The sequence below is a fragment of the Lissotriton helveticus genome, chromosome 7, assembly GCF_964261635.1.
Source record: "Lissotriton helveticus chromosome 7, aLisHel1.1, whole genome shotgun sequence".
NCBI lineage: Eukaryota > Metazoa > Chordata > Amphibia > Caudata > Salamandridae > Lissotriton > Lissotriton helveticus.
The window spans coordinates 396,633,886-396,660,364 of record NC_136068.1 but is presented as its reverse complement, the minus strand read 5'-3'; the positions used below and the strand labels follow the sequence as shown (position 1 = coordinate 396,660,364).

General features: G+C 42.2%; 1 protein-coding gene across 5 annotated transcripts in view; it reads left to right on the top strand.

Annotated features, from left to right (window-relative positions):
- GSS (glutathione synthetase) overlaps positions 1 to 26,479 on the top strand; it is a 757,391-nt gene that overhangs the window by 88,374 nt on the left and 642,538 nt on the right. The gene's annotated exons all lie outside the window — the stretch shown is intronic.

The following is a 26,479-nucleotide window of genomic DNA, read 5'->3' as shown; positions in this document are numbered from 1 at the left end:
AGAAGTCATTTATTGTATGTAACATATTTGTCAAAACGATGGAGCTTTTCTTTCAGAAAGTGGCGGGCTGAAAATAATAACAGCACAACAGAGTATAAGCTGTTCATAGGACATCCTTCGACGTCATGGAAAGTAAGTTACTTTTAAGGAGTTCTGATTTCTGATTGGTTATGTTATATGGTTTTTTTTAAACACAATCATTTTGATTGTGTTTTTTTTCCCCGCTGTTATATGATGAATACCTTCAACTCACTGTTTTTAGTGAAATTTGATATATTCTGAGAACAGCAAAAATAAACCATTTAACATGTATAATTAATTCTGTACTTTGTATAGTTAATTTTAATTTGTACTCGTCTTATCTCATGCTCACTCATCTTTTACTACCTTCTATCAATCCTCCTTACATACTCACATTGCCTTTTGTTTTATTCTCTTTCACCCTTGCTCTCTAACTCCACTTATCTTTCAACCTTTGTTTTCCTAATCCAACTCTGCTTTTTTCTTTTCTCCCTTGCACCATTTTCCAGCTTTTAGACCTTCTGCTTCGCTTGTCTTTTCCATCTTTACTCCCTTTGTTTTCTAAATTAAATATTTTTGGGTTCTCCTTTTTTGGTGCAATCAGTTAGTATAACTCACCCTCACTCATTTATCTTTCTTTGTTGCCTCACTCAGTCTGTATCTGACACTCTTTCCTTCACTTCCTCTGTCTCCTCTCTCCCTCACTCTCTTTTCCTTATTCACCCTTTCCTTATATAGTTTACCTTACTCACTTTCTTTTAGTAGCTTACACAACTTCAATTTAGTTTTCTCTTCTATCCTTCTTTTCTGTCACTGAAAGTATCTTCCTTTTTTTCTCTTAGTAATTTACTCAATTACAATTTCTTTTTGTCTCTGACTGTCTATCACCGTTTCTTTCTCTTTTTTTCTGCATGTTTATCTCTAACTTTATTTCTTTGTAAAATTGGATGATTTTCAATCTTTTCCCTTGTCTTTTCTAATTTTTAAATACATGTTTTAATATTTTTCAAATTTTTGTTCTTTCTTTCACAGATTGAAAGTATAAAAATAACAAGTGACTAAGTTAACGACAATTATAAGGTAAGTGTTTTGTACTCTTTTCGTTACATTTCTATCACATTTAACTTCTATTAGTTCCACTGCTTCATTTCTTTAACCCACAGTTTCCTGCCTTTGCTACTTCCCTCATTCCTTTTTCTATTACTTACTTACTCTACTCCTTCCACTCCTTTTCTCAGTCCCTCTGTTCTCATAGTTCCTCACTCCTGTTCACTCACTCCGTCTCTATTACTCTCACTATCTCTGACTCATCACTCTTTCACTACTTGTTCATTAGGCTTTCTCCCTGTAGTTCAAGCACACTAAGGGGCATATTATCAACACAGGCGATAAAATTATCGCTGCTTTTATCGGCAGAAAACTGCCGCAAAAGCGGCTTTAGCGGCAGTTTTCTGCCGATAAAAGCAGCGATAATTTTATCGCCTGTGTTGATAATATGCCCCTATGTTATTTACATTTCTTTGCTGTTTCAATCATTCCTTTTCTGTCACTTCTTCTTTTCTGCTTTCTCTTTTTTCTCTCTGTTATTCCACATGTTTTAACCTTAGTCACTGTCATACATCTTGTTTTATTCCTATTTACTTTCGCTCACTGTTTTCTTAACACTTTCCCTCAGGATTGTTCTTTTAGTCCGGTTCTATCCCTACCTCTCATTCCACATCCTTTACTGTTTTTCTTCTTAATTTGAACATTCACTCACATTCTCTAAGAAACTCTTGTTTATTATTCTTCTACTCTCCTTTTTTCTTTCACTTCCTTATCTATTTTGTTTTTCACAATTATACCCTCTTCCATCTTTTCTTCGGTAAATAGATCTATTAAACAGTATCTCTCTGTTACTCCCTCTAGCTGTCTTTCTTTTAACATTACTCTCTGTTTCCTTCCCTTATACTTACTCTTCTTTTTTTTTGTAAAACATTTTTTCTGGTTCGCTTCCGGTTCGCGTACCGGCGCACGAACCGGGAAGCGAAACAAAAGAAATAGAGGTTGCCAGAGTGCTAAACATTCTAGCAATTTTTCATAAAGGGGAGGTAGTTCTGAAAAGAACTTTTTTTAAAATTATTTTTGTTGTTTTATATTTTTTTATTCTTTTTCTGAACATTTTTTTTACTTTTTTTGTATTTTTTGAACGGTTTTATATTTTTTTTGTTTTTTTGGGGGGGGGAAACGAAAATGATTCATTATAAAGGGCTCAACCGGAGCAACAAAAAAAATGATAATTTATTTTCTGGGGCGTTTTGGACAATTATGATTGTCAATAGCAACGTTGATTAAATTTATGCTACTCTCCCTGTAGCAAATCAATTGGCCGCAATAAACGCACACTTGTTTCACATTCCCAAACTTCAGCTGGATATTTGAGACCGTCTCCCTCGCCTCTGGTCCCGTCACTGCCTCTTCATTTGATGTTCTGGCCACAGGAGGGGGGTTATCCTGCAGGTGACGTACCTGCGCAGCACTATAATTAATAGGGTGCCACCTCTCCATGTGGCGATGCATGGTGAAATTGCCATAGCTGTATTTCTTATCAGTCCCTCTGGACAAATCTTTTTTGCAGATGAGACAAGTAACCTAGCGGGCATTTACTTTCTTTTAGCCCCGGGGAAATGAATAAAATTGCCAGATGTAATCTTCTTTTACATGGGACCTCCTTGGTTCTTCAGGCAAAAACTGCCTCTCCCCTTGCTCCTCTTCCTCTTCTTCCTCTTCTTCCTCTTCTTCCTCTTCTTCCTCCTCTTGATTGAGGATTACCTGAGGAGGTGGTCCTCTCTTCCTAGGAGGTGGTGGTGGTGGTGGGGGTGCACCAGCTGCAGCTACTAATGAAGCCATTGCTTATTAGTGAAAATAGGTCTTACTCTCACAAAGTTGAAAGTAAGAGTGAGAAAAAAGGTGGGGGCTTTCATCATTTGGGAAAAAAATGTTCTAAACCAATGAAAAGTGTTATTTTTAGGTCACATGACCTAGCCTTACATCATTAGGAAACCAAAAGTGAAATGAACCAATGAAAAGTTTTATTAACAAGGCACATGACCTGTTACGCTTACGTTACGCGCTGCGCGCCGCGCCCCGGATCGCTTCCGGGGAGCTGCGCTTCGCGCCTCGGTTCGCGCTCCAGAGCACTTCCGGGGTGCGCTAACGCGGCGCGTCATAAGACGCATTACGCGAGAACGCCATACGTCGCGCTTACGCGACGCGTCACGATGTTGTTTTCTAACGCGGCAGTTGCGCAAACGGAACGTTTACCGGTTCGCGGACCGGGTCGCGGCACCAAATTGAGCTAACTGGAAGCTACCCGGTTCGCGGACCGGGAGCGAAACAAAAAAAAATAATAAAAAAAAATACATAATTTTTTTTATTAAAAACATATAAAATATATTTTTCGATTTAAAGAAGAATACATTTTAAAGCTTTTGATATTTGCTATTAAAAAAACATTGAAATTCACTGAAAAAACCATAGGTTATAGACCATATATAGTTAGGAATTAGCATTTACAAAACCTTGAAAATTCACTGAAAAAACCATAGGTTATAGACCATTTATAGTTAGGAATTAGCATTTACAAAACCGTATTTTACTCACACAAAACCATTGAAATTCGCATATATAGTTAGTTGTACTAACTATATATCGCGCACCCGCAATCCACTGCTGATCATGTCACATATTACATCATTCATGACATGGTCAGTGACATCACTGATGACATCTCAAATGACATCACTGATGACATCACTGATGACATCTCAAATGACATCACTGATGACATCATCCGGTGACTGTGTATTTCTGTAAAGTTAAAATATGTCTTACATATTGAAGAATGAGTGGATGTATAATTGTCTGGATGAAGGATTTAGTAGGTGCATGACTGACTGTATGAGTGAGTGATTAAATGTGTCTCACTGAGTGCATGGGTTAGTGACTAAACTGTCTTAATTTGTGCATCATTATGTCTGTTGTTCTGTAAACTGCTGCATGTGTTGATCAGTAGCTATATGAGTAACTATATGGGTTATTGATTGGTTGCCCAAGTATTTGTATGGGAGACTGAGTGTGTGTGTGTGGGTGGCTGGGGGGTGTATGACTCTGTGCATAGATGTGTGAGCAGTTGATTCACTAGATGTATGAGTTCAAAAGTGCATGTGGAAACAGCTGTATGGGCGGTTGACTGTGTGCATGAGTGTATTGGTGAGCGAATGGATATCTCAGTGCTACATGTCAAAGTAAGTACATATGTAAAACACAGTACATGTGAGAGTTGACATATATAAATAACTGTGCATAAGAGCCAGTGAATGTGTGAGTGGCTGTATGGATCATTCTGAAATTGTATCAGGGATTGTATAAGAGAGTAAACATGTGTTAGTTTCTGTTTGAATAAGTAAGGTGTGTATAACTGTATAGTTGAGAAAATGGAGGTGTGATTGATTCTTTGCATGACTGAGTAGGTGTGTGAGTAACTCCATGGATGAGTGACAGTCTGTGAGTGTCTGTTTACACTGAGTGTATCTAAGGTTATATTAGAGTCTGAAGAGGTTCATCGTATTATCACATGAATAATGTCATCAGTGATGTGCTCAGTAATGTCATCAGTGATGTCATCAGTGATGTCATTTGAGATGTCATCAGTGATGTCATCAGTGATGTCACTGACCATGTCATGAATGATGTAATATGTGACATGATCAGCAGTGGATTGCGGGTGCGCGATATATAGTTAGTATAACTAACTATATATGCGAATTTCAATGGTTTTGTGTGAGTAAAATACGGTTTTGTAAATGCTAATTCCTAACTATATATGGTCTATAACCTATGGTTTTTTCAGTGAATTTTTTTGTAAATGCTAATTCCTAACTATATATGGTCTATAACCTATGTTTTTTTCAGTGAATATATATATATATGTATATATATACTCCTCGACTCTCTTAGCGTCTCATATATATACTCCTCGACTCTCTTAGTGTCTCATATATATACTCCTCGACTCTCTTAGCGTCTCAAGCCACAGCTGCGCACACCAGCAAACGAGGGAGACGGACCACCAAGAATCAGCATAAGTTGTTTTATTTCAACCTTGCAGAGACCAGCTACGCGTTTCAGGCAAGTTTGCCCTTGATCACGCTGCAACAGTGAAATAGACGAATGCTTTTTTATATATATTTGCAGTGTTAAGTGTACACCCCTTCACAGTGACATCATCAACCATGTGACTAATAGAAAGTGAAAAAATACTGTCGCTGAACGTTTTGCAGCCAAAAAAGGGGCACACATCACAATATCTCTGGATAAATCCAAACATTCAATAAACATCAGAAAAATGTGTCGTAAGAAACAAAATAATACATCTCATACGCTCAGATCAAAGAAACTGTTTGAAAATATCTGTTACAAACAGCCATAAAGCAAGATAATGATAACTATAAATACATTAATTCAGTCTTGCTGAGTAACCCAAATGCTGATGGTGCCTGCTGATATGGCAATAAAGCAAGAAACTTATTGCAATTCATAAGTTAATCATGTGCAAAACATAGCCAAAGCAGCGATGGTTAATAAAGTGCCGAGTAAGTGTGCAAATACATGTGCAAAATACGCGAGAAAAAAGAGCAATACCGTCAATCATTAAGAGATAAAATCATCAAGATATAAGGAAACTTCTCAGATCCCTGATATATGTAGACTGTATAATGTCAATGAATAAAATCCATCTCTTAAAAACAAACAGTGAAAAATTATCAAAAGTTTAAAAACCCACAGCCTGATATAATAAATACAAAACAACCAATGCTATTGTATCCATAGGAATAATAATAAATAGGTAGTCAAAATGTCATTCTATTTATACATATACAGTCAGTACAAAAATATCAAGGAATAACGAAGAACCATCATAATTGAATCACTCAATAGAAAAATATATAAATATATATAAAAAGACATAAATGTATCAATACACATATATATATATATATATATATATATATATATATATATATATATATATATATATATATATATATATATAATACACGAAAAATAGTAACACAGGAAGAAATATATTGGGTAGGAGGACGGATGCAATCCAATAAATATACACATCACTAGCTCAACCTCGAAATAGGGAACCTAACTAAGAGGGAGTTGAGTATATATATATATATATATATATATATATATATATATATAGACATATACACACACACCTCGATTTCCTTCAAAGGTGCTATGAATTGAAAACAAGAGGATTACAACTGGAATGCCATGGTGAGCAAAACAACAATGGATTTAGGCCCAGATCTCTGTACTGGGGTGAATGTATGACATTGTTCTGCATTCTGTCCATCAATTGTTCTTTTTGCATTTGTCACCCCAAGTCGGATGGGTATGCCCAGACTTGGGTCCCGTGCTCTCCATGCCACTGGAGTCAAGCTATCCTGGCTGATGAGGGCTGAAAGCCCGAAACCAGTCCTAGGATGCTTGTTTCCAGTGCAGGGAGGACCTGGTCTGGCTGTTCGGGCTGGACTGTGGGTGCATGGTCATATGGCTGGGTCCAAACTGAAATGACATGGTGAGCAAAAAAACGATGGATTTAGGCCCAGATCTCTGTACTGGGGTGAATGTATGACATTGTTCTGCATTCTGTCCATCAATTGTTCTTTTTGTATTCAGGATATGGGCATAAAGCTCTGCCCACTTTACGCCTATCTTTTTAATTGGCTCCTGTCCTTGTCGTTTGTAAATGGTGGTTTTTGTGTTTTTTTTATTGGTCAGTAGGCTTAGTAGTCCCTCCTTAGTATCAATTTGTCTCTTCTTGTACCCACCCATTAGTACGCCCCCTGTTACATGTGTTGTTACTCCTTAGGTTTAAATTACAGCCTCGGAGCACTATTTTCTTTAAGGTTTTCAGGCAGGAAACACTCACTTGATCCTAAGCTAGGCTGACAGTGGTTACTTTACTCATTAGCACATGTCACATTTATATGAGACCTTCTATAAATTTCCCTTCATCTGCTCCACACAGAGTACAACCTAATCCTGAATCAATATAATAATTATTTTGTCACATTTCAAAGCTATTAATTGTATTCACAGACATTGTTTTTGAATGTACTCATGCTACTCTTGCATGCAATGCAGTATGGGTAGGGTGGATTTGCAATATCTTATGCAGGGTGCAGTATCATAGGTGACCAAAAGAGGTCCCATGGGACCTCTTTTGTTTACATATGGTACTGCACCTTGCAACATGGCTAGGTAAAAAACATTAGGTATAGAATGTTCTCCAACCAGGAAAAAACGGACCCCTTTGGCACTCCTTTAGTCAATATTTTTGATACAGTGAAAACAATGCATCCAGATGTGAATCAGTTTTCTTTTTATTTCATTCTTTTTTTCTTCTTTCTTTTTATCAAATTCTGTTTTCTTCACAGATTACAAACAGTGCAGAAGAACAAGCACCATATGCTTTCAGACTTTCTTCAGAGGAGCACAGTCCAATCTCTAGATAGCTAGAATATAGACACAGTTTTGCATTACATTATGAACGACTCCCATAAGCCAACTCTGAAAGGATAGCTTTGCACTATTCCGAGAAAAAGTCCATTACCCGCAGTATAATATAAGTACAAAGCCCCCTATAAAGGCTTCTGGAATGGTTGAACGCTTTTGTTGGAACCCACAGCTAGGGCAAGGATCCCGGGGGACCAAGCCTCTGGAGGAAGGGGACCTTAGCTAAATCAAGAAGAGATGCAACGCCCTTAGTCTCGGACTGCAAGCAAATAAGGGGAGACTCTCTGAAAGGTAACCAACTAGAGGGCTCCAAATATAGTCAAAGCTCTTGCGGGAATCTCAATTTATGTCTGACAAGCATTCTAAAGCCAATGCAGGGCACAGATGGGCATGCCTTTGGGTAAGTGAGGCAGCCTCAGGTTTCTTCCAGGCTGCAGCCAGAGCCATCTTAGCTGCTCCTAAGTAAAGCCACATGATGGACCTATCCCCACGAGTCTGGTACTTGAGCAATGGGTCACAGACACCCTGTAGAATGTGTTCCAAAGAATCTCCAATTAAGTACCCCAGATCGCCTGATTTGGTACAAAATCTTTGTAGCTTTTATCCTACAGATCCAGGAATTATAGGCCGCACTCCATTTTTTAAAATCAGTGGCAAGTTGTTTAAGTAGGGGAGGAAAATTGTCTCTGTATAGATCACTCAGTTTTGGGGTAATTTGGACTCCTAGGTATGTGATGGCTTTACGGGCCCACTTGAATGGAGACATCGCCTCAATCAATTTCTGGGTCTTGGAAAGTAAAATAAGGTTTAGTATAAAAGATTTTGAAGGATTGACCTTAAAACCCAAGACTCTTTCGAACTGTTATAGTTCCTGACTAATCTCAGGGAGGGAGGTAGCTGGGTTGGGGAGTGGCAAAAGGACGCGATTCGCAAATAGGGCTATTTTGTGATTGTCCGTTCCAAATCGGATCCCACTGATACCCGGGTTTGCCCTCACCCTCGCCGCGAGAGGTTTGATGCTCAGGGCAAAAAGCATCGAGGACAAAGGGCAACCCTGCCTGGTCCCCCTGACTAAGTTAAAAAAGTCAGAGGCCATCCCGTTTACCAGGACCCTAGATGTAGAGGCACTAAAATTGGCTTGTATCATCCCTGTGAAGGGCTCACAGAACCCAAATCGACGCAGAGAGAGCTGTAGATAAGCCCAATCGACTTGATCAAAGGCCTTCTCTGCGTTGAGCGATAACAAGGCTGCTGGGATTCTTTTAATCTGGGCCTTATCTATAAGGTGGAACATCCTTTGGAGGTTGTAATGGGTCTGGTGCCCTTCAATAAACCCCAATTGATCATGATGTATCAGTTCATGGAGAATTTTCTCAAGTCTAGTGCCCAGTACTTTGGAGTAGAGCTTTGCGTGTAAATTGAGGAGGGCGATGGGTCTGTAAGATGAGCATTTTTGCGGATCCTTGCCCGCCTTCGGGATGATTGAGATTAGAGCTTCTCCCAAGGTCTGGGACACCGCTCGGTGGGACGCAATAGCGTTGAATAGCGCAGTGTGTTGAGGGGTCAGCTTGGCCGCAAAGGTGTGGTAAAATTGCGACGCAAACCTTTCGGGGTTGGGTGCCTTGTGTCTTTTTAGAGAGTCAATGACAGCTTGCACTTCCTTTGTAGAGATAGTGCAGCCCAAGTTATCGTTGACTACTGCTGGGACCTGGGGGAGGTCTAAGGTGTTTAAGTATCGTGATTGATCTGTCTCCCTGAGGGGTTCGACTTGGTACAATGTGCAGTAAAAGTCATGGAATGCCCTGGCTTTCCCCTCTTCACTAGTATGTCTTCTTTCTTTTTAAACTTCACAGAGGTAATGTTATCTTCACATTACAATTCGAAATGGCATCTTCCCATATTGATAGAAACCCGATGCATTTCGGCCAGAGCCCTTCATCAGGGGATGATTCTAAAAGAAGGAATATCACTCGTTTAATAACCAAGTCCTGACTGCCACCTTAAATCATACTAATGCCTATGTCCCCATTGATCTAAATCGGGAAATATGAAACAAAACGGCGGTGTGATTCAACTGAAAAAAATAAGACCAAAACGAAAGAGTGCATAATTAGTTTCCCGCGCTGAACTAGAAACTATGTAAAAACCAATAGTGCCAAAGAAACCGTTTAGTATCGAAAAGATAAGCGCAAGAGATTGTGTACATTCTAGGTGAGAGACAATCCATATAAATGATCACCGAAAATATAGAGATATGTGCCCGAGTTTTAAAATGCGTGAAAAGTAGTGAGCAACGGGTGAAAATCTGAGGCATATTTTAACATCAAACCATCTTTGCATACCAAAGAACTCATAATCTCAAACAATTACTTAACAGAGTAACAGATAAGAGTGATTGCACATATAGAGGGACACTACCATGTATAAAATGTGGAAATTGCAACAATATAATAAAAGGCACTACTATTATGCACCCTACCCAGGGTACACCAATCGAGCTAAGAATCATGGCGACCTGCAACACAAGCAATGTCATCTATTTATTAAATTGTCCCTGTGGTCTACTATATGTGGGAAAAAGTAAGCAGAAAGTTCAAACACGATTGACAGAGCACAAAAGCAATATAAGGACTAAAAAACAAAAATCAACAGTTTCTGTGCACTTTAACAATTTCTTTTTTTTTTTAAATATTTTTTATTTGCATTTTATAATACATAAACATAACAAGCATGTCGGCATTAAGCAACTGACCCCACCCTTCCGCCCCCCCCTTCCTCCATGATTCATCCTTAGAAACAATTCACTTTCTGCCACCTCAGCTAGACCCGGGAGGTTTCGTCCCAGACCCTCCCCTAGTATATCACAAAGTCTCGTAGCACCCTCTCTCCTATCCTGTTTCAGATACAGCTGGCACTTTAACAATTTCAATCACAGTATCAATCAACTCAGATTTTTTAGTTCTGGAACACATGCCCATAAAAGAAGGAAGAGCCATTAACAAATATTTGCTCCAACGAGAAATGTATTGGATGAAACGACTAAATTCCATAAACCCAAAAGGACTGAATGAGCGTATGGTTTTGAGTTTCTTCTTATAATATTCATGTTACTAGTATAAGGTTGTTGTATTATTCTTAAATGTATTGTTATTTACATTAAAGCTAATCCAGTTATACTCGGGTTTTATTTTTGACTAGTGGTAATGTAGACATTTACCATTGATTTTTTATTACGGTTTCTTTCACATTTGCACACATGGTTTTATTTCCAGGTTCACCGGGATTTCTACCTCCTTCATAGAGGGACTGGAGGACGAGGCTTTAAGTCTTCTTTTTATGTTCCTGTCCGGAATGTCTATTTACTTCCGGCATTCACTGTTCATTCACTTTTTCACTTGTAAACGACACACTCCTTTACTTTCGTGTACAAGGAGTATGGGCAAACCGCATACGGACAAACAGGTACCTGTCTTTAAACAGACACTAAGATTTTGGAAAATTAACTTTAAGATTTAGTATTGTACTTGTTAACAGAAACTGCCTTTTCACCCGGCACTCGTTACTTTTTCACGCTTTTTAAAACTCGGGCACATATCTCTGTTTTCGGTGATCATTCATATGGATGGTTTCTCACCCAGGATGTACACAATCTCTTGCGCTTATCCTTTTGATACTAAACGGTTTCTTTGGCACTATAGGTTTTTACATAGTACCTAGTTCAGCGAGGGAAACTAATTATGCACTCTTTCGTTTTGGTCTAATTTTTTTCAGTTGAATCACACTGCCTTTTTGTTTCATATTTCCCGATTTAGATCAATGGTGACCTAGGCATTAGCATGATTTAAGGTGGCAGTCAGGAATTGGTTATTAAACGAGTGATGTTCCTTCTTTTAGGAATCATTCCCTGATGAAGGGCTCCGCCCGAAAATGCATTGGGTTTCTATAAATATGTGAAGAAGCCATTTCGAATTGTAATGTGAAGATAACATTACCTCTGTGAAGTTTAAAAAGAAAGAAGAAAAAAAGAATGAATTAAAATGAATTAAAAAGAAAATTGATTCACATCTGGTGCATTGTTTTCACTGTATCAAAAATATTGACTAAAGGAGTGCCAAGTGGGTCTGGTTTTTCCTGGTTGGTGAACGTTCTATACCTAGTGACATCTTTACACCTCAGGATCAGGAGGTGATACCCACAGGCACCCAAGAAAAGAGAAATACTAATTAACAAAAAGAAAACTGTTTGTTTTACTAAAAGGGAGTGCACATGTAATCTATACTCTTTTCTACTAGGTAAAAAACATTGCCATTTTTAATGCCTATAACTCCAACTTTGTAGAGTGCAGTACTATATGTGGCCAAAAAGAGGTCCCATGGGACCTCTTTTGGCCACATATGAAACTGCACCCTGCAACATGGCTGGGTTAAAATGTTGGCATTTATAATGCCAATAACTAACTACAACAAATGCGATTCGGATTGCATTTCCAATACAATAGGTCTTGTCTTTGTTAAACTTGGAGCTGTTAGCATTGCAAATGATTGTTTTTTACTTTTGCTTTCTATACCATTGGCAATGGTGCTATCAAATATAACTCCACTGCAAATAAAAAAAACAAAAGTAAAAATCATTATTTTCAACGCCAACAGCTCTAACTTTAACAAATGTGAGACCTATTGCATTGCAAATGCGTGTTAACTCTGTTTATCTCAGGAGTCTGTCCCACTCAGTGGTAAAAAGCCTCCATTCTGCCACTCTTAAAGAAACCAGGCCTTGACGCGACAAACGCAAACAACTACCACCATATATCTTGCCTGCTACTCCCTGCGAAAATAGTGGAGAAAGGTATGAACCTGGACTTGAAGAATCAAAGGGGTAGAGAGAAGTTCAAGTTCCACTGAACTTCCCTCGGGTGAACATGCGTAATCAAAATGAGTGGAAGATTTGTGTTGAAACAAGAGGGGGTAATGCCACAAATTGTTGTGAGACCCTCAACAGTGTTGTTCCGCCAAAGGCATGTCTTCCGTTAGCGTACTAAGGCAGTGATCGTCTCATCATTGGGTCTTTTCCTCCACCAGGAGTGGTTGTCTCTTGAATCTGAGAGACCATGTGGGATCCACCATGTCTGGAAAAAGAATTAAAAATCCATCCTACCTTGAGAGAGGATATGTTTTATTGAAAGAATCAAAGGTAGTGGTATGGTTAAAAGAATGGGAGATGCAAAAAGAGAGGTATTAGGTATCTCTCACATACATCTATTGAGGAACCAGGTCAACATGTGTCTTCTTAGCACCCTATGTGTCGGTGGCTTCGTCAGGACCTTTAAGGTATTTTTTGCAGGATCCCTTCAATAAATCAATATAAATAAAATCAATTGGGACACTTTCCCTTTGATTAATGTGATTATCTTCTGCTTTAGGTCATATGGAACTCTCTTTATCCTGAAAAGGAGACGGGCAGAATTATTATTTTTGAGACAGCCACTCACCGGCAATGTAGTCCAGAAGGCAACTGAACGCCGCACTCCGGCCATCGACCGGCGGAAGTTCTCCTACTGCACCAATTTCTGTGAGTGATAGGGGACTACCCCCAGATACCAAACCATATGATGCTCCCACTGTAACGTCCGGATCATGAGTAGTGATCCGTGCTGAGGCACACCACCGCGTAGCTGATAGACACACAATTTATCCCAGTGTATCTCCAGTCCAGAATAATCACCAACCTCTGACCTCGAGGGAGCTTTGTTGATGTCCCCCCTCCCTCAATTGCAGCAACTTATCACCTACATACAGAGAAAGATCTGTGTAATCAATCGTATGATATAACCCATGGTAATGAAGGCCCCGGCGGACCGTGCAAGCAAATGGTTCCATGGCCAGCGCAAACCGCAGCAGTGATATGGGAACAACCCTGACGGGTGCCCCGCTGAACCGCAAAGGCCTACGAGATCGGGGAACCAGTACGGATCTTAGCTAAAGGGCTAGTGTAAAGAAGCTTTGTTCACTTGACAATCACAGACCCACACCAAACAGAGTAACATAGAGAAACTCCCAACAGAGCGGTTGAAATGCCTTCCTAATATCCACCAAGGTCACCAGCATCTCTGCCAGCAGTTGTTCCTGGCAATTTACAAATATTAGTCTTAGTGCTAGACATGGGGATGAAGCCAGTTTGGTCAGTAAGACCTAGGGAGCACATATGGGGGAGCAAACTGGTTGCTAATCGCTTAAATCAAAATCTTGTAATCTGCAAAGAGAGAGGGCGGTAAGAATAAAGAAGAGAGGGTCTTTATCCTTCTTCAGAAGTGACACAGTAGCGGTCTCCCGCAGTGAGGACAGAAGTAAACCATGCTGCCGAGAATTATTGAAGCGAGCCACAAGTCTAGTGGCGAAGTCTGAAGTATACATTACATAGAACTCTTATCGGTCAGCCATCGAGGCCAGACACCTTACCCCTCGCCATTTCCTTAATTGAATCCCATTCCTCTTCGTATGTAACATCCGCACCCAGTTGATCCCCCACCGCATGCTCAAAGGGCCCTGGGGCAGCATCTGCAAAATAATTCAGCATATTCACTTCACTACACTCAGCACCTGAGGAATACAGATCCCAATAATATTGAAGAAACACCATCCCCGCCTGTGTAAAAACATTTCGTCCTGAGGATTGCACGATCACCCTGTCGCCCTGTAAAAGCCATGCAAGCATTCTGCCCGATTTATCGCTCTCGACGTGGGCCCGGCTACATAAACTGTATGAATAAAGTGTCATAGGTGCTCGACCAGCTCAAACAGCTTCTTCCACTCCTCCATCAGTTGACCCCTCCCATCCAGAGTCCCCTTCAGCCTACAGGCCAGACTAGCCAACACCACCTCCCTCGGCTGGCAACCCGAAAGCCATTGGGTTCATACCTCCACTTTACTGAAAATGCAATATCCTCATATCACCACTTTCATGGTCTCCCATCCCACCCCCACCGACGGAGCTGAGCCAGCATTGTCTTACCAGTATTGCGACACTCGCTCCTCCAGCAAGACCTGAAAGGCCAATCATCAAGCAAGTGGAGGTAGGTACACTAGGTCTAGGCTAGGACCACTGGAAAACGCCCAATACTAGGGAATGGTCAGAGTACATCTTCGCTAAATACTCCACCCCTGCTCAATAAAGCGCCTTACACATATAAAGTCTATTGCGTCAAACCTCGAGATCATGTAGGCCAGAGCAGTATGGATATACACAAGCCTCCGTGTGTCTCATCCATCAACAGTCTACCAACTACCTCTGTCCAACCCAGTAACAGTCACCCTCCACCAGCCTGCCCGCTGGCATGTTCACGCAAGGGCAGGTATGACCTATCCAAACTCTGATCCACTACATAGTTCAAGTCGTCCCCACTACTTTCCAATAAGGGACCATTAGCAATAACAGAGGGGCCAGTCTTGTGAGAAACTATGGCTGGTCCACGTTCGGAGAATAAATATTTAACAACCCAATATCCCTACCATCCAGGGAACCCAACATCAAGACATAGCGGTCCTCTAGGTCATTATCTGCGCAACTGGAAGTTGACCCTGGGTCTTATCCAAATAAGAGGGTCCACGAAAAAGCTGAGTAAGAAGTAAAGTAGAGTTGAAGCTGTCAACACCCCCGAAGGGCTCGGCCCTCAGGCTCTGTAAGATTGGTCTCCTGGAGAAATGCAATATGCACTTCTCTGCGTTTCAAATAAAACAGTACATTTTAACGCTTAAAGGAGGAAGAAAGGCCCTGCATGATCTATGTGAGCAATTTAACTTGTGTTGTCATGAGTAGTTGGCCAAAAAAGGAAGGAACACATGGGAACCCCACCGTCCTCTTCCCCCATATGACCAGAAGTGCCCCACTGTACCAAATACACAACTCCATAGCCTCATATGCTCCACCGCCAAGAGAAAAGAAAATACAATACAATACAATGAAATATCCCTCAACACCCCCCCCCCCCCCCCCAAGGACTGAGACATACAGCTATCCTGTCCAAACAGCGCACCACACAGGGCTCATCCAGAAGCCAACTAAGGGCCAGATGGCTAACTAGATTCATAACAGTAATCTGTGCGTGCGGAAGGAGCTACCAGCTAGAGGTGGAGGACAAACACTTGAGGAATTAAACAGTTTAATGGGACATTTCCCACAAGCCCCAACCCCCCTCGCCTGGACCACTCAAACAGGAATCGAGATATCACACAAGTGCAAACAGCCATATATCTAACCTGCCCTGATAATACAACAAAGGAACAATATACAACATTCAGGAGATGCTGGGTAGGTGCTTCAGACCAGATCGGACATGGCATGGCCCCCAGTAGAGTATTTTATGAGACCAGGGGTAACAGAGTCCGAGGCAAATGTGTGATGTCATGGGGACTGGTGCTGAGAGAAGCCCTTGCTAGCCCCCAGCGAGGCCCTCAACTGCCCCCGACTGCTCCAGTGCCACCTGCGTTTTAGAAGGGCGGGAATCCCCCCTGCATGAATATCGCTGGCTTCTGGGGCGTAAAGGTCGCCACAGCTCTGGCATCTCAGGTCACACATAAAGTTCAATCCAGTCCCTTGTCGCAGAAAAATAGTACTCTATTCGCAGAATGGGCTCGCATTGGAGCAGGGAAAAGTAGAGCACGCTAAGGTAGTGTAGCTTTTTCTTAACCGCAAGGAATGACACCCTCTGAATCTGAATCTGGAGGGTGAAGTCTGGGTACAGAGACACTTTGGCATGGTCTACCACAAAGGGGTCATGTGTGCAGGCCTGTTGCCTGCACACATGACCCCTGTCAGGCCTGCACACATGACCCCTGTCCCTGTCTCAGAATGGCTGGAGGCAGGCCACCATCAGACGCAATGGGGCTCCAGTGTGAGGTAACTGCACCAGCATCCTGTGTGCATGCTCCATGAACCTGGAGAGGACCCCACCTCCTGGAACCAAGCCTCCAGATGAGCCAAAAGAGTCACCCGCAACACATTCAGGCAGTCCCACAATGCAGACATTATTGTTACAGGCCTGTGGTAAATAAATAATTAATTACCGGTACTATTTTTCTATGCATAAAATAAAACAGATAGCTCAATAAATAAGAGGCAGGATCCGGGGTATCTGAGTCGAACAGGCTTTAATCAGGCATAAGGGAAGGGACAGGATCGGAACAGCCTGAAATAGAATGGCATGGAATGGCAGCTGCAACGTTTCATCAACATTACATAGTATATATAGGAAAACATTACAATTGCATTGAATACAGTAGGCGTAACAAGTGACAAACGTAAGATAAGAACAAATGGGCGTACAAAGAAGGCGTGTACGTAGACATGTGATGAAGACGTCACAGAAGTGTCATAAATGGGTGGATACATGGAGGGGGCTACCTGGGCAGCTGGAACCTTTAACCTAGTGGTGCGCGCAAACGGGCCATGACGTGTAACTAGGGAGAGCTGGGGGCTCTGACTTCTGCACTAGAAGAGGAGACTAAAGTCTGAGATGTCAGGACGACATGTACCTATAGCATATCTGGTATCTGGTGTTTAGAGAACATGTTGATAGAATCTAAAAGCCATCAGAGCAAAGGCTACTTGACACTAAGGCTGGTGCATGCATATATTCTTCATGTATTGCGTGTGCTATGAATCTTCTATGGATATTAATACAGTAATTCACTTGCATGGAGACAGGAAGACTAGACTATAGCTGAAGATGTTTATGCGGTTCGTTAGCTTAGGAATGTGAAGACGGAGAGCTGAACTGATAACTGTAAGCATAACATATTCTTGGCAGACAGGCAGGCAGAGCCAGGCCGGGCACCGCGCTGCGCGGCAAGAAGTAAGCGAAGGGTCAGGGATGCGGGAGGGGCTGCATCGCTCCTCGGAGTGGTTTCAGGAGACTGGAGCTTGAATCTGGTGTTCAGGCCCTTTGAGGCCTAGAAACGGGGACAATTCGATGAATTAACGTGCATAATGTAAAACGTTGGCAACATAGGCCTAGAAGCCTAATTCACGTTGCTTTCACGGGGACCGGATAACTGACATACTAACGTTGGACACAACTATAATTGCGTCTTTAATCGATCATAAGGGGATATATGCATATCGATCATGCACATATAACATAGGATGGGGAACACGTAGGCACACATGACAAGGCAAAATTCAATTTTCCTCATTCCCTCCTTGTGCCCTACGTTTCCTTCAGGAAACATCAATAGTCATGATACCATCTATCTGTTCATAGAGCATCATTTGCTCGTCTCGAATCTTCTTGGAACAGGACTTAGGACTAGGAATACAAGATGTAGCACACAAGCCGCAAATCGCAGGGCCACATTGTAAACATAGGCAACAACTGAATATGATCATTACTGCTATACCCAGGAATGACAATACTTTCCATCCCCAGGCAGATATTATACTCCAGAGCCAACCGGACCATGTCCAGGTGCCTGGATTCTGGTGTAACTGATGGGCTATTTTATGAAGTCTGGTTATAGCTGAATATACAGACGGTGCGTTATTAGGAATGAAAATGCAGCAACTAGATCCGATGACTCTACAAGCTCCGCCCCTATCGGCCAGTATGACGTCAAGAACGAGACGATTTTGAAGCACGACAAATCTCATAGCAGATTGTTCTTCGGTTAAGTTACCTAGAGCGGAAGTAGTCTCATTCACTACTGCTTCAAGGGTTCTGGTTAGCCTACGTATTAGCTTACTATTCTGGACAGGACCTATGAAGAAAAAGAAACCTTTATTGAAGTCTTGATACTGTTCTAAGGCAGTTTCAGTTTGATCGACAATGGGGGACTCGATCTCCCTTCTATGTCTGATGTGTACTAGATGTGTATTTCTGTGATAATCGGATGGGGCTAGAAAAACTGGTGGCAGTAGGAAGGCAATGTAACATGTTCCATCCCAATCGAGAGGCAGACGAACATATGCGGTCTGACCACACACAAAATAAGAATGACGTGAGGCTTTGAAAATAGATTTCCCACTGTCAATATACTCGACCACAGTAGTACAATCACTGTGTCCTAGATGTACTGAACCATTCTTTCTGACACATAATTCGCCTTTCACTGGTAGGACTGTAATAGCAGGCAAATCTGGAGTAGTCTCGGACTGAACATTCAAAACCATGAAATTTGAGGAATAATTACCTAGATCATATACTTCATTTTCTAGATCTAACCCTGTTCTATGGGAAAGACCTTCCTTGTCTGGGAAACATGTTCTATTCAGAAGGGACATATCGTTTGAAGATGACGTTAACGTGGACCATGCTCCACACGAACCATTGTGTGAAAGCGGATAGGGAAAGAGTGGCAGAACTCCCTTCGGTGTCTGGAAAGGGGGGAGTCGACCACACACCCAACAATTTGTGGCATTGCTAGTCTGGTGTGAATAGTGTAACATACGGATAAAAGTATTGTTGCGCATGGCAAGACGATAGGATAACTCGTGAGGAGGCAGTTCACTAAATGTGTGCTCTACTGTAACATTAGAGGAAAAATGTACATGTGAAACAGTAGGAGGAAAACATAGATGTAAGGCATAACTTATGCTGGTAACCATAAGACTCAGGAATAACATAATTAATAGAGTAACAATGCATCGACTTCGAAGATTCTTTCGATAACGTGTTCTCTTAGAGTTTCGACTAACTCTCTCACTATGGGGGTCTATCTCATACATGTCAGGAACCTGTCTAACCGTTTCACCCGAGAGGGACTTAGACAATTAAACTGGCTGACTTACTAGACCTTAATTTTTCTTTATACTCCTGCTGTGGAGTTTTCTCTAACAGGGGAAGTTTAGAGTCAGTATCTGGGCAGTCCTTGAGAACGGGGCAGTCCTTGAAAAAAGTCTTTGGACGGAGTCCATGGAATCGTTTAACGTGACTGGAATGCAACCAGCCTTTGCGGCCCTCCACCTTGATCGCAGTCCTTGTTGTCATCAGAACGAGCTTTGGTTCTTTCCAGCGGGGCTCCAGCGGACTTGAACGATCAAAGTTCCTAATCAGAACGAGGTCGCCTGGTATGACCTCGTGCGGTTTCACTTGAGTGTTGTCTGGAAAAGCAGCGGCAACCTGTGAACGACAAGAGAGTAGTGCAGACATCAAGGAAGCCAGGTAATCTGTCAGCATATTACTGTCAACATCAGTAATTGTACGTGGTCTAGGTGTACCCCACATGTTTGGGGGACGACCGAAAACTACCTCGAAAGGTGAGAGACCTGAACGGGAGTGAGCGACCATTCTCATGTAAAAAAGGGCGACTGGCAGTGCTACCATCCAATCTACGCATTTCTCTGCGCATACCTTGGCAATGCGGATTTTCAGGGTCTGATTATGTCTCTCTACGAGACCAGCTGCTTCAGGATGTCGTACACAGTGGAACTTCCATTGGTACCCTAACAGAAGGGATACTTGTTTCATGAGTTCGGGGGAGAATGGCTGGCCGTTGTCTGAATACACGACCCTGGGCAAACCATAGCGGGGGAAATACTCACGAACCAACTGCCTGGCAGTGGTCGCGGCAGTGTAATCTGGGACTGGATATGCTTCTGTCCATCTGGACAAAGCGCATACAACTACGAGGACATACTTGAAACCTCGACATCGATCCATCTGAATATAATCCATCTGGAGGACTTCAAAAGGGTGGTCAGGAGGATGGAATCCACCTTGTTCCACCGGAACACCTTTACCTGGATTGAACTGGCAACAAATCATGCAGGTACGCACTTTCTGCTTGGCTGCTGCTCGTAAATGCTTGTTAAACCAGAGGTTCGGAATACTGTCTAACATGGCTTTTTCTCCTAAGTGTGCTGGACTATGTGCGGTGTTAATAATGACTTGAACCATAGAGTCGGGGAGAAACCATGTGGCTTTTCCCTTCGTCAACCATCCCTGATCTGTCTGGACCCCTCCTTGTTCAGACCATTTCTTGGTTTCGTCTGGGGTAGCATGTGACTGTATATCTAGTACGTCTTGTGTAGGGTCCTTAACTGTCATACAAGTCGTCTGAACTGGAACGTCTGTCTGTGTCGTGTTAACTGGAATGTCTGGAGTCTGGGCTGTAAGCTTGGCTGTTCGATCTGCCAGGTCGTTACCCTGGGAAATGATGTCAGTGACTTTCGTATGTGCTTTGCACTTCATGATAGCGATAGCTGTCGGTAAATGTATTGCATCTAACAGAGCTTGAATGAGGGGGCCATGCTGAATCTTGGTTCCATGAGAAGTCATGAAACCTCTCTCTTGCCAGAGTATTCCAAAGTCGTGTACGACTCCGAACGCATAACGTGAATCTGTATATATGTTTACTTTCAGGTTCTTGGCTCGTATGCAGGCTTGGGTCAGAGCGACGAGCTCTGCTGCTTGAGCAGACAGGGTGTCAATACGATGTGTTTCTATAACTTCAGTTTCAGTAGTCACTGCATACGCGGCTACTAACTCTCCTGTACTTGTCCTCATACATGAACCATCCACATAAAGTGTCAGGTCGGGGTCAGATAATGCAATATCTGTCAAGTCTTGTCTTGGCTTTGTCACGGTGTTAACAACTTCCACACAGTCATGTGTGGCAGGATTTGAAGTAACTGAGGGTAACAGTGTAGCGGGATTTAAAATGTTGCAGCGTCTGATTTCTATGTGTGGCTGAAACAGTGTCAGTTCATAACCTGTTAAACGTGCAATTGTCAAGTGCTGAGTCTGTGTTCGGTTCAAAAGAACTTCCACAGAATGTGGAACTTGTACTGTCAGGGAGTGTCCTAACACTATGGAATCACTTTGTCTGATAGCTAGAGCTGTGGCTGCAACTGACTTGAGGCACGCAGGCAGAGCCTGGGCTACTGGATCTAATGTGCTAGAAAAATAAGCACAAGGCTTGTGTTGTCCTGCTTGATCTTGTGTAAGAACAGATAATGCTGTACCATCACGTTCAGTGACAAAAAGTGTAAAAGGCTTACTGTAGTTTGGTGTCGCTAGAACAGGTGCTTGGCATAAAGCTTTCTTTAACTCATTGAAAACAAGTGTATGTTCTTGGGTCCAGGGGAGGACAGTCAATGTGGCTGCCTCCTGTGTCGTTAACTGTATCAGTGGCTTAGCTAGATATGCGTACTGAGGAATCCATTGTCTGCAGTAAGAAGTGAGGCCGATAAAAGCTCGTACCTCCTTCTGAGTCTTGGGCTGTGGAAGATGTGCTATTAACTGGATACGGTCTGGTGTCAACTGCCTACCCCTCTTGGACAGTAAGTGTCCAAGGTACACCACTTGCTGGACACAAAATTGCAGTTTCGAAAGGGACACCTTGTGCCCCATCTCTGCCAGGAAATACAAGACTGTAAGTGACGCACGTTCGCAGTCACGTTCAGAACGGGCTGTGATTAATAGATCATCGACATACTGGAGCAGGGCAGTGTCAGTTGGCATGTGAATACTGTCTAGTTGTCTTTTAAGTGCTTGACTGTAAATGCTAGGACTTTCTGTGAAACCTTGAGGAGCTCGTGTGAATTTATAGCTTCTTCCATTTAAACAGAAACCGAAAAGGAATTGGCTGTCTGGATGAATGGGGACACTAAAGAATGCGTTCTTGAGATCAATAACAGTAAAGAACGTAGCTTCGGAATCAATGGCAGTTAATAGGGAAGAAATATCTGGAACCACTGGGTACTGGGGTATGATACATTTATTAAGTTCTCGAAGGTCGATCACTAATCGATAAACTGGAGGTGCATTGGGATCAGTACGTTTAAGAATCGGAATGATAGGAGAATTACATACATTGGAGTCAGTTTCTACAACCACTCCTTGAGCAATGAGCTCGTCAATAATTTTGGATAAGGCTGATACAGCCTCAGGTGGCAATTTGTACTGTCGGATTCGTGGTAATACAACACCTTGCTTCAGAGTGACACGATAGGGTGTAATGTGCATACAACCTACATCAATTGGACCTTGCGCCCATAAATGCTGTGGTACATTCAGTAATCTTGGATCAAAATCACGCAATACATAATGACCTTTAAAATCACGTAAAAACAATCTCACACCTTCTGGGGAACAGCATATAACTGCTCCTAATTCTTTCAGGGTCTTAATACCTAGTAAATTTTCTGGACATGATTTCGTAAGTAACAAGTCTGTAGTTCGGGACAATGGACCAACTTCTAGGGAAACTGGTTTCGATATTTCATTAACAATAGGCTTTCCTGAAAATCCAAGGGAAACATTTCTAGAGCCTGAGAGTGGAGCCCCTGGAACCTAGTCATGACTGATGGTAGTCCTACTTGCCCCTGTATCAATCAGAAACTTTCTGTCTTTCCCTAATACTTGACTGTGTACATAGGGACCCTCTTGATCTACAGGAACCTCGATGAGAGGCAAGCCAACCTCCCTCTCTAGGCTGTTTCATGAATACTGCTGATATTCTGGATAATCTGACTGTGCGTACTGGTACATCTGTTGTGTAACGTGTTGTGTGGCAGCTATAGGCTGCGGTACTGTAACTGTCTGTTGTGCGTTCTGCGGTGGCTGGGAATTCTGCGGAACATGTTCTTGTCTAGGAAGACGTGGTCTCTCTTTCGTCTTACCTGTAGCTATGTTGTGTTTCAGAACTGCACATTCGTTTATGTAATGACCTGGCTGTTTACAGTAATTGCAGGTCCCTTTAACAGGAGCTGTAGAATGACTAGTTTGACTCGGACCCCTCTTCTGACTGTCTTGTGGAACAGACTGTGCAACCAGTACTTTAATTTTCGTGTCTTTCATACGTCTCCTTTCGTGTTCTTGCTCTTCCCTGATTCTGTTCTGGTGATACTGTAGCATCTGGAGCATTTGTGATGGAGTATTAGCTTGCCAGGTACTTTCGACTTTCAATACTCTATTTTTAACTTGCGGTAAAGAATTCTCAACTAGTTTGGTAACAAAAAGATGTGGATACGATTCACTACTTGTTTTCAGGCCGCTATTTATAATTAAACATTTCTCAAATCTAGAATAAAAATCACTAGTGTCTTCATCTTGTTTCTGTTTACAGGCTGAGATGGCATCCCAATCTTCCTTTTTCGTGGCTAGTAATCTTGGCAAGACCTGTATTAGCAATTCGGGTAATTCTTTGGCTTTATCCCCAAGACCAGTTCCTGGGACTCGTGCATTATCTTCGGTCTCTAACGCGGTCCAATCTATCTTTTTCTCTCCCACCTCTCATTCTTTTTCTTTGAGTTTTTCATATATGCCCGCAGGCAACAGGACCTTTAACATTTGAATGATATCAGGATACGTGTATTCTCCCATACGGAGCATGTCCTTTAATTCTCGATGGAACCCTGCTGGATCTTTATCGTGACAGGGTATTAACTTTTTCATTTCTAGAAGTTCTATTTTCGTTATAGGGGTGTAAACAAATACTCGTTCGAGATTACCCCCCGCTCCCTTAACAGGATGTACTTCTCGTAACGGATTCTGTCTGTCTATGTAGAACGGAGGTGAAACAGGAACAAAATGCGGAGTCAGGAACGTTCTGTATTTGTGGCGCTGTTCTAGAATGACACTAATTAAATCGGTACCTAGACCTTTCCATCGGTTTAGGAGTAACTCGTTCAGTACATCATGTAAAGGACCTGGATCAGAATGCTGATCCTCATACAGTGTAATGAGGTGCTGGATCATATACATACCCACCAGACGCTGCTCGGCTGGGGGCAGTTTCAGAAACATTTGAGCCACTACTTCGTCTGGAAACGTGGCAGAATCACTAACCCATCGGACTGCTGATCGGGCTAGTTCTTGTTCATGCATGGTACTAAGTTCACTATAACCTATTCGTAGTTTCAGAATTTTATCTGTAGCCTGGAATATTTGTTCAAGAGAACACTGTTCTGGTACGGAAGGAGGAAAAGCTTTCTTGTAATCTAGGCGTGTGTGTCTGTCGGAAAATCTAGTTCTACCTACATACGCTATTCTGGCGGGATTCTCGCTGTCTACCTCTTCGTTTGAAGAGTCATCCTCTTTCTCGGCTACTCTCTTTTCTTCCTCCTTCTTGTGTATACTTATTATTTCTTTACGGATCTTTTTGTACATGGATTCTATACTATTTTGTGTCTTGTGTTTTCCTTCTGCTATATTGTCACTCCATCTGGTCAGGACTCTCATCTCTTCTGGATTTTTATCAGGATGATCCTGTTCTCTTATTAAACAATTTATTAAAAATTGCAAAATCTTGCCTTGAATTTCGACTTTTCTGTGTACCATAGCTTCGTGAATACTTTCTGGTTTTTCCCCTGTTCGGATGAAATGATATATTCTGTCTAGATGTTCTTTCCTATTTGATATGGTAACCAAGAAGCTTGCAACTCGTCGTAAGCGTATGGAATATATTATCATACTATCTTCACCTGGTACTGGATCATATCTACAATCAGATCCGCACTCATTGAAATACTTTCTGAGAGCTTCGTACGTAGTCACTTTCGGGGTACGTTGTAACGCTGCATCTCTCAGCGTCAGGCGTTTTGTTTGAGGCGGGGTGATAGGAATACCTCCCCCTGCTCCTCCTGAACTGGAATCGTCAATTAATACTGAATGTGCGGCTGCTGGTAACGTGACTGGTACAGTAGGAGTACGTAATGTGGGTTGATCCTGGGGGACTGGCGCATGGACAGGACCAACGACTGGAGGCACAGGAATTACATTAACAGGAGGCTGGACTTGAACTTGGACTGGCGGAGTAGGATCTGTATTAGCATATTCTGGGACAGTGTCGTCTAAATAGGAAGAAAGAAAAATTTCAGCTGCAGTCGGTTTATGACGCAGTTTAGTCGGGACTAATGGTGGCGGTAAATTATGGGGTGCTTCCGGGGTCGCCTTCGGCAAACCCTCGGCGAGAAGAGGATACATACCTTTAATTAGGGCATTTCTCTGTCTGTCTGATTGTTCTGCTCTAACTCGTTCACCTTCTTCTAGTAATTCCCTTTCTTGGGCTTTTTCTGAGGATTCCCTACTTAATTCTGCTTTTCTGAATTCTTTTTCGGTTCTTTTATGAGATTCTTTGCGCCATAATTCTATGGCATCTTTCTGGGACTGTCTGGCTTTCTTTTTCCATAATGCTTCTTCTACTCTCATGATGCACTCGGCATCCCATGTACCTGATACAGGCCATCTATATTTCTCTTCAAGACTCTTTGTATAATCCACCCATAAATCTAGATACAGTATGGCATCTAAGCCATGCTTATGATACATGAAATGTCCAGGACTGTCCCTGGGAGAGACAGGAACTGATTCTTCGAGTAACCCTTTTCTGGTTTTTATCTGACGTAACTTCGAAAACAGCTGCATATTTGAACCGAACTTGAATTAAACACAATACACAATGAACACAGTAATGAAATGGCAAACAAATCACTCATACCACGACATAGAAATACATTAATAACAGTTCAAACAGAATTCTACCTGATACACTGAAAAACATAACACTTGAATTTCTCGAGAAACGGACTTACTAGAATTACTGGATGCACTGCTAAAACAGTACAGAACATACCGGTCTCATAAAGAGACACGTCATACCGTATCCACCTAGATGGACACGTCGGACTGGATCTGTGTACCCAAACCCATCGGACCGGAGACAAACTAATGACCCCGTCTAGATACTCCCCCAGTAACGGTACTCACCGGGAAGCAAAACTTGAAGGCCTCGGACTGGACTGGACTGCTACGACGTCTGGTTACTACGCATGCGCTTCGAACTTCGGGCTTCAGAAACAGGTGGGCCTCCGGATACCTCGGACCTTGCTCTCTCGGCTTGGGCTCTGGTCGGGACGAACCGCATTCCTCACCGCCTCGTCTGGATGC